The following is a 9,134-nucleotide window of genomic DNA, read 5'->3' on the forward strand; positions in this document are numbered from 1 at the left end:
CAGTAGGGTCCTGCGCGCCCGCGCAGCAATGCTGAGCGGCCGCGCAGCAGCCTTGCGTGCCCGCGCAGAAATGCTGAGCGGCCGCGCAGGGTCGGAGAAAAAGCTGAATTATTTTAGACTTCTACTTCTGTTTGGCTTCCAACTTCTATGTAATCTGAGTTTTATGGGACTATTATATAAGTAGATTTGAGACGTTTTCATAGAGAATATGAAGGAGATTATGTTTTAGATTGTGTTTGGCACAAGAAGCGAAGGAGATAAGGAAGAAGACCGATTTAGCACACCGCAACGAAGAGGGAGCATATTTTCTTGTGACTCTTGTTTCGTTGTAACGTTGGATGCTAGTTTTCTTGCTTTGACTTATTTACTCTTGTGACATACTCTGTTTTAATATAATTAGTTTAGTTATTATTTTCTTGTGTTGTTTATCATGATTTCATATGAACCCATGATGGCGATAAGTTCTATTATGGGCTAATCGTGATCATGGGGTTGCAACGGATTTATTATGGAATTCTTTAGTTAATTGTTTAATACTTTAGTGTGTGATGATTGCATGATATCTAGTATTGGTTGTGCGTATTCGTCTTATGTGCATCGCGAACATATAAGATAGGGTGTTAATCTCTTGTGAAGCGACAGTGGATCTTGAGATTTAGAACTTGCCATGCTAGCATAGGTTCATGTACGTTGTGCATGATTAGTGGGTAACTCTAACAGTTTTATTTGCCCTATATAATCAAAAGGGATAACTTGTGCTTAAATCGTTGTGTTGTCAATTTCTGTAGACATATAGGAACTCAACATGATTGATGACTATTCAACTTCTATCTTAATTGTGGATGTTTGGTAGAATGGTATTAGTACAATGAAAGTTGGCTTTTATCAGTTTCGTGTTATTCGATTAATGTCATCACTGTCACATGCTAAAGGTAATAACAATGGCTATAGAAGGAAGTAATAATGAAGTTATGATCTCATGAGTGTTTTATTATTGATAAATTGAAGTGTTAGTTAAGTGGTTAATTAAGTAGTTAATTATAGTTAATATTTAATCAACAATTTTAAGTGTTGTTATCTTAACATTGAGAAGTAATCATACATTGGTGAGTGAGTTTAATTAGACAATAACTTAGTCTGAGTCTCTGAGGGAACGAACTAGAAAGTATTCTATATTACTTGCGAACGCGTATACTTGCGTGAATATTAGTGCGTGATTTCGCCCTAACAAGTTTTTGGCGCCGCTGCCGGGGACTCGGCGTATTTGTTTAGTTTATGTACTTACCATCATTGGTCATTAGGACTCAGTGATTAGGACGTAGTAGTTAATTACTCTTTTCGGTTGTGTTTCAGGTACTTTAGCAAGCGTTTATGCAAACTCGTTCTCGTGCTCGCAAGAGGACCTTAGATACAGCTGAGGAGAAAGACGAAGTTCTTGATACTCCGGAGAAGTTAGATTTTGAGGATTCGGATTCAGGAACTGAGCAGAAAGAACCAGTAAACATGGGAGATCGTATTGTTCAAGCTGATCCAGCTCTTATGGATTTTTCTCGGCCTAAAATTGTTGACATTCAGTCAAGCATCCTTCATCCGGCTATTCAAGCTAACACCTTTGAAATCAAGCCGGGCACTATTCAGATGGTGCATAATTCTGTTTCTTTTGGAGGAGCGGCAACTGAAGACCCCAACATGCACATAAGGAATTTTGTCGAGATCTGCAGCACTTTTAAGTATAATGGCGTGACTGATGAGGCTATCAAGTTGAGGCTTTTCCCATTCTCACTGAGGGATAAGGCTAAAGACTGGTTACATTCTGAACCAGCTGGGTCCATCACTACGTGGCAAGATCTTGCGCAAAAGTTTCTGGTGAAGTTTTATCCAATGGCAAAGACTGCTGCTATGAGGAGTGCTCTTACTCAGTTTGCGCAGCAACCTACAGAATCTATGTGCGAGGCTTGGGAACGCTACAAGGAAATGTTGAGAAAATGTCCACATCATGGAATGCCGGATTGGATGGTAATCACTGGTTTTTATAATGGTTTGGGGGCCCAATCTCGGCCCATGCTCGATGCAGCAGCTGGAGGTGCCTTATGGGCTAAAAGCTATACTGAGGCGTATAATCTTATAGAGACAATGGCTGCAAATGAGCATCAAAACCCAACTCAGAGGATGACGTCAGGCAAGGTAGCAGGTATTCTGGAAGTTGATGCAGCCACCGCTATTGCAGCCCAGCTCCAAGCGCTATCAATGAAGGTTGATTCTTTGACTACGTATGGAGTTAATCAAATAGCTATGGTTTGTGAGCTTTGTGCAGGTTCTCATGCTACGGATCAGTGTTCTCTTGTCAACGAATCTGTTCAGTATGTGAATAATTATCAGCGACAACAGCAGCCTGTGCCAGCGACCTATCATCCTAACAACAAAAATCATCCAAATTTCAGCTGGGGAAATAATCAGAATGCTATTCAGCCACCATATCAGCAAGGAATGAGTAAACAGTTTAACCCACCTGGATTCCAGCAACCACAGCAGTATGCTACAAGGCAATCATATCCTCAACAGGGAAGTGCAGCTGCACCTACTAGTGCTGATTTTGAGGAACTTAAGCTGTTGTGCAAGAGTCAGGCGGTTTCTATCAAGACCTTGGAAAATCAAATCGGTCAATTAGCCAATGCAATGCTCAATCGTCAACCTGGCACTCTTTCCAGTGACACGGAAGTACCAGGCAGGAAGGAAGCTAAAGAGCAAGTCAAGGCTATTACCTTAAGGTCTGGAAAAGTAGCTGATGCTGAAAAGGCAAAAGAAGTCGAAGCTGAAGTTAGAGATGAAGAATCTAAGCAAAAGGAGAAAGCGGCAGAACCAAGGAAGACTACTGTTGAACACACTCTGCCTGAGGCTAATACAGGGGAGAAACAGCTCTATCCTCCACCACCTTTTCCTAAGAGATTGCAACAACAAAAGCTGGATAGACAGTTCGGGAAGTTTCTGGATAGACAGTTCAAGAAACTTCACATCAATATACCTTTCGCTGAGGCTCTGGAACAAATGCCTAGTTATGCGAAGTTTATGAAGACTATTCTTTCAAGGAAGGTGAAACTGGATGACCTTGAAACCGTTGCTCTCACGGAAGAATGCAGCGCTATTCTGCAGCAAAAGTTACCACCAAAACTGAAAGATCCAGGAAGCTTCACCATTCCTTGCACCATTGGCAATCTAACTTTTGACAAGTGCCTTTGTGATTTGGGAGCAAGCATTAATCTGATGCCGTTGTCGATCTTTAAAAAGCTGGATCTGCCTGATCCAAAACCCACATACATGTCGCTACAATTGGCGGACCGTTCCATTACTTACCCAAGGGGCATAGTTGAGGATGTGCTCGTCAAGGTGGATAAGCTCTTCTTTCCTGCTGATTTTGTTATTCTGGATTTTGAGGAAGATAAGAAGATTCCCATAATCTTGGGGAGGCCTTTCTTGGCTACTGGCCGTACCTTGATAGATGTGCAAAAAGGGGAACTTACTATGCGGGTCCAAGATCAGGATGTGACCTTCAACGTATTCAAGGCAATGAAATTCCCTACAGAAGATGAGGAGTGCTTAAAAGTGGATGTGATTGATTCTGCGGTTACTTCGGAACTCGATCACATGCTAATGTCTGATGCATTGGAAAAGGCCTTAGTGGGGGATTTTGACAGCGATAATGAAGATAGCAATGAGCAATTACAATATCTGAACGCTTCTCCATGGAAGCGAAAGCTCGACATACCATTTGAATCTCTTGGTACTTCTGACCTTAAGAATGCTGAAGGGAAGCTCAAACCATCAATAGAGGAAGCACCTACCTTGGAGCTCAAACCATTACCTGAACACTTGAGGTATGCTTTTTTAGGTGATTCATCTACGTTACCTGTTATTATTTCAGCTGACCTTTCAGGTAGTGAGGAAGACAAGCTCTTAAGGATTTTGAGAGAATTCAAATCGGCTATAGGATGGACCATAGCAGACATCAAGGGGATAAGTCCTTCATATTGTATGTATAAAATTCTGTTAGAGGAAGGTAGTAAGCCAACTGTGGAACAACAGCGAAGACTGAACCCGATCATGAAGGAGGTGGTGAAGAAAGAAATTCTGAAATGGCTAGATGCAGGCATCATTTATCCTATTTCTGACAGCTCATGGGTGAGCCCCGTGTAATGTGTACCTAAGAAAGGAGGTATCACTGTGGTCACAAATGAAAAGAATGAGCTCATCCCTACTCGAACAGTTACAGGATGGAGAGTATGCATGGATTATAGAAAATTGAACAAAGCCACAAGGAAGGATCACTTCCCTCTCCCATTCATTGATCAAATGCTTGACAGATTGGCGGGACATGAGTATTTTTGTCTTCTGGATGGTTATTCCGGGTATAATCAGATTTGTATTGCACCATAGGATCAGGAAAAAACTACCTTCACTTGTCCATTTGGCACATTTGCTTTTCGTAGAGTTTCGTTTGGGTTATGTGGCGCCCCGACCACCTTTCAGAGATGTATGATGGCTATATTCTCTGACATGATTGGAAATAATGTCGAAGTGTTCATGGATGACTTCTCCGTCTTTGGACACTCATATGATGAATGTTTGAATAATCTGCGCGCCGTACTCAAAAGATGCGTGGAAACTAATTTGGTGCTTAATTGGGAGAAATGTCATTTTATGGTGCGTGAAGGCATTATCCTTGGGCATAAGGTCTCTAGCAAAGGTCTGGAGGTGGACAAGGCCAAGGTGGGAGTCATTGAAAATCTTCCCCCACCTAATTCGGTGAAAGGAATCCGTAGTTTTCTCGGTCATGCGGGTTTTTATCGGCGATTCATCAAGGACTTTTCAAAGATATCTAAGCCGTTGTGCAATTTACTTGAGAAAGATGTGCCTTTCAAATTTGATGATGAATGTTTGGCAGCATTCGAGACTCTCAAGGAGAGTTTGATCACGGCACCAGTTATTACAACACCAGATTGGACAGAACCGTTTGAGATAATGTGTGATGCGAGTGACTATGCGGTAGGTGCAGTTCTGGGACAGCGCAAGAAAAATCTCTTCCATGTGGTCTACTATGCGAGTAAGACTTTAAATGGGGCCCAATTGAACTACACCACTACTGAGAAGGAGCTTTTGGCTATAGTCTTTGGCTTTGAGAAATTTCGATCTTATCTGCTTGGTACGAAAGTAACAGTATTCACTGATCATGCAGCTATTCGCTATCTGGTTTCTAAGAAGGATTCGAAGCCGAGACTCATTCGTTGGGTGCTTTTACTTCAGGAATTTGAGTTACAGATCAAAGATAGAAAAGGTACCGAGAATCAAGTAGCTGACCATCTCTCTAGGTTGGAGAATCCCGATTCTACTTCACAAGATAGGACGTTAATCAATGAATCTTTTCCGGATGAGCAGTTGTTTGCAATTCTGGAGGAAGAACCATGGTTTGCAGATATTGTAAACTATCTTGTCAGCAATATAATGCCGCTTAATTTGACATCCGCTCAAAAGAAGAAGTTTCTGTATGAGGTGAAGTGGTATATGTGGGATGAACCATATTTGTTTAGACAGGGAGCTGATCAGATCATCAGGAGATGTATCCCGTTCTGTGAGACGGAGGGGATATTACGAGACTGCCATTCCACGGTTTATGGTGGACACTATGGAGGTGAGAAGACGGCAGCTCGTATTCTGCAAGCAGGTTTTTTCTGGCCTACTTTGTTCAAGGATGCTTATCAGTTTGTTTTAAGGTGTGATCATTGCCAAAGAGTGGGAAATTTGTCAAGGAAGGATGAGATGCCATTAAATGTGATGTTTGAAGTCGAGGTCTTTGATATATGGGGAATCGATTTCATGGGGCCTTTTATCTCATCTTGCAATAATCAGTACATCTTGCTGGCAGTCGATTATGTCTCAAAATGGGTCGAAGTTAAAGCTTTACCGACAAATGATGCAAAGGCAGTGCTAAATTTTCTTCATAAGCAAATTTTCACAAGGTTTGGAACGCCTCGGGTAATCATAAGTGATGAAGGATCGTATTTTTGCAACCGTAAGTTCACTTCTATGATGCAGCGTTATAATGTGAATCATCAAGTAGCTACTGCCTATCATCCGCAAACAAATGGTCAAGCGGAAGTGTCTAACATAGAGATAAAGCGCATTCTAGAGAAGGTTGTTTGTCCGTCAAGGAAGGATTGGTCTTTAAAGCTCGATGAAGCTGTTTGGGCTTACAGAACAGCATACAAAACTCCACTTGGGATATCACCGTTTCAGTTGGTGTACGGTAAGGGATGTCATCTACCGGCGGAGCTTGAGCACAAGGCCTACTGGGCATTGAAGAAATTGAACCTGGATTTAGATGCAGCTGGTAAGAAAAGAATGCTTCAGCTTAATGAACTTGATGAATTTCGACTTCAAGCGTACGAGAATAACAAAATGTATAAGGAAAAGGTGAAGAGGTGGCACGATAGAAAGCTACATCCTAAGTTATTTGTGCCAGGGCAACAAGTTCTATTATTCAACTCTCGGCTCCGACTTTTTCCTGGGAAGTTGAAATCAAGGTGGTCTGGACCTTTTATTGTCAAAACTGTGTTTCCACATGGAGCGGTGGAAATTTTTGAGAATGATTCGGACCAAGCATTCAAGGTTAACGGTCAGCGGTTGAAGCACTACTATGGGGACATGGCAAACTGAGAGGTGGTTAGTGCCATTTTGTTGACAACTTGAGAAAGGTACGGAACGTCAAGCTAATGACGAAAAAGAAAGCGCTGCGTGGGAGGCAACCCATGAATTGTTGTTACAGGAACCCTTAGAAGTTAATAACCTATCCAAAAACACAAAAAAATCAGAAAACAGGGGTTGAAAATTTTTTTTTCCAGAGACCCTCTGCGCGCCCGCGCAGAAATGCTGAGCGGCCGCGCAGGGGTCGAGTTCCAGAAAATTTTTTGCAGTTCAGAAAAAAAAAAACAACAAAACACAAAAACCCATCACAGCCCATAAACCCACGAATTCTTTTCCCATTACCCCATGATTTTATCCCTCAACCCCACTCCTAATCTAATTTAACCTACTCCATACCCTATATATACATACACCTATCCCACATATCTCCCACAAACTTCCTATACTTAAACCCTCTCATAAACATCAAAAATCAGTTCTTACACACTTTTATTCACAAATCAATGGCACCCAAGAGAGCACGTACTATTGACAGCAGCAGCACAGTTCCTACTGCTGATTCATCAAGGGGTACTGCTGCAAGGCCTCGGTTAACTGACAGAGCTGCGGAGGAGGAGTACACTAGGCTGTTGGGGAAGCCGATTCTGAAGGAGAGGGGGTTTTTACCATCAGGGAGGGATGGTGAGTTGTTGCCCATGATTGCAGAGAAGGGGTGGATAGCTTTTTGTGAGTCACCCGAAGCAGTACCGATGAGTGTTGTTCGCGAGTTCTACGCGAACGCGAAGGCTGAAAAGAATGGGTTTTCTGTAGTCCGTGGGCTGACGGTTGATTATCATCCTGCGGCGATTCGCCGTGTGATTGGACAGCGAGAGAGGAAGCCCGAGGAGGAGAACTGGAATGAAAAGACTGCTGAGGATTTTGACTTGGATTTGATTTGTGCGACTCTCTGTCGACCGGGCACAGTTTGGAACCGCAGTCCAACCAATAATGAGTATCGTCACTTTCCGGCGATCGCCATGAACAGGTATGCCCGTGCATGGAATGCATTTATATGTGCTAATATTTTGCCTTCTTCACATGCACACGAGGTCACAGTTGAGAGAGCACAGCTGTTGTGGGGAATTCTGAATGAGGAATACTATGTGGACCTTGGTGAGTTTATCTACCAAGGAATTCTGAAGTTTTTGAGGGGAGCAAAGCATATGAACATCCCTTATGCATCCACAGTTACGAAGCTATGCCGAGCAGTAGGAGTGAACTGGCCGGCTCATGAGCAGTTGCAGTTGCCAGCAGCTCCGATAGATTCTGGCACTCTGAATGTGATGCAGGAGTGGACCGGTGGTGAGCCTGAGGAGCATGGGCTGGGTTATCGTCTTCCAGGAGGACGTCCAGCATGAGGTGCTACTATGGCTAGGCCAGGGCGTGGTGAGGCTGGTTCTTCGAGAGCTCAGGAGGGTGCTGGGATGGGTGATGCCCAGTATAGGAGGCTTTCACGGCGGATGGATGCCATGTATGAGACGCAGAGCAGGTTTGCTCAGGAGCTCACTCTTGCGTTAGGGACTGCTTTTCGAGGCCTTGGAGCTGATATCCAGTGGCCAGTTTTTGGTGAGGACTCTGCATACCCGCCGCCTGATACTCCACCCACTGAGGGTGATGATGATGATGACTCCGAGTAGGTATACCCTGTGTTCCTTTCTACTACCTTCACTGGGGACAGTGAAGATTTTAAGTTTGGGGGTGGTAGTTAAGGAATATTTTGTGTGTGTCATATAGCTGCATATTCATGATAGTTAGTTCATATAGTTGCATAATTTTTGCCATATAGTTTTTTTTATAGCTTTAGTTGTTTGTCATATCATATAGCTCATGCATATACCATGATCCCTTTTGCAATGATTTATCGACTGAATTGTGATATTGATGCGAGTGTAGTGATAGCATTAAAGTGATATTAAGTTGTGTAGGTTGATATGCATGCTAGAAGCACTTGTATTTTCACTAAGTCTTAGAGAATGCTTAAGGGCTAGATTGTTGTTATGATCTGATTATTTTCGAGGATAATCTATTTATTATGCTTAGAATTTGATAATAGGTTCTTAGTGGTAAAGGCATGAAAAAGAAAAAAAATGGAGTAAAAATGGAATTTGTTGCTAGTTGTGGCTAGGCGTCAAATGGCTAGTAGCCGGCTCGTATGTTATGCGAGTAGTCTAGGGTTGAGCAAGATGGAGCAAAACGCACTTGCTCAGAAAAGAAAAAAAAAAAAATTTTTTTTGCATAATTGATCAAGAGTGGGCTCTTTGGTATTCGAGTTATTAAGTTCTTAGGGGACTTTGTGCCTAGTGACCTAAGACTTTTAGAGTCTGGGATCCGCTAACCTAACGCTCGTTACATGGATACCATTGTATAAGTCTTTTGTGGACCTCACTCATTGCACGGTC

General features: G+C 42.7%; 1 non-coding gene across 1 annotated transcript; it reads right to left on the bottom strand.

Annotated features, from left to right (window-relative positions):
* Window positions 1-1,896: 1,896 nt before the first annotated feature.
* LOC141669478 (small nucleolar RNA R71) lies at window positions 1,897-2,003 on the bottom strand. Its single transcript, XR_012553762.1, has one exon. It is a non-coding gene; the product is annotated as a small nucleolar RNA R71 (small nucleolar RNA).
* Between the last annotated feature and the right edge of the window lie 7,131 nt (window positions 2,004-9,134).

The sequence above is a fragment of the Apium graveolens genome, chromosome 6 (genome assembly GCF_009905375.1).
Source record: "Apium graveolens cultivar Ventura chromosome 6, ASM990537v1, whole genome shotgun sequence".
Classification (NCBI taxonomy): domain Eukaryota; kingdom Viridiplantae; phylum Streptophyta; class Magnoliopsida; order Apiales; family Apiaceae; genus Apium; species Apium graveolens.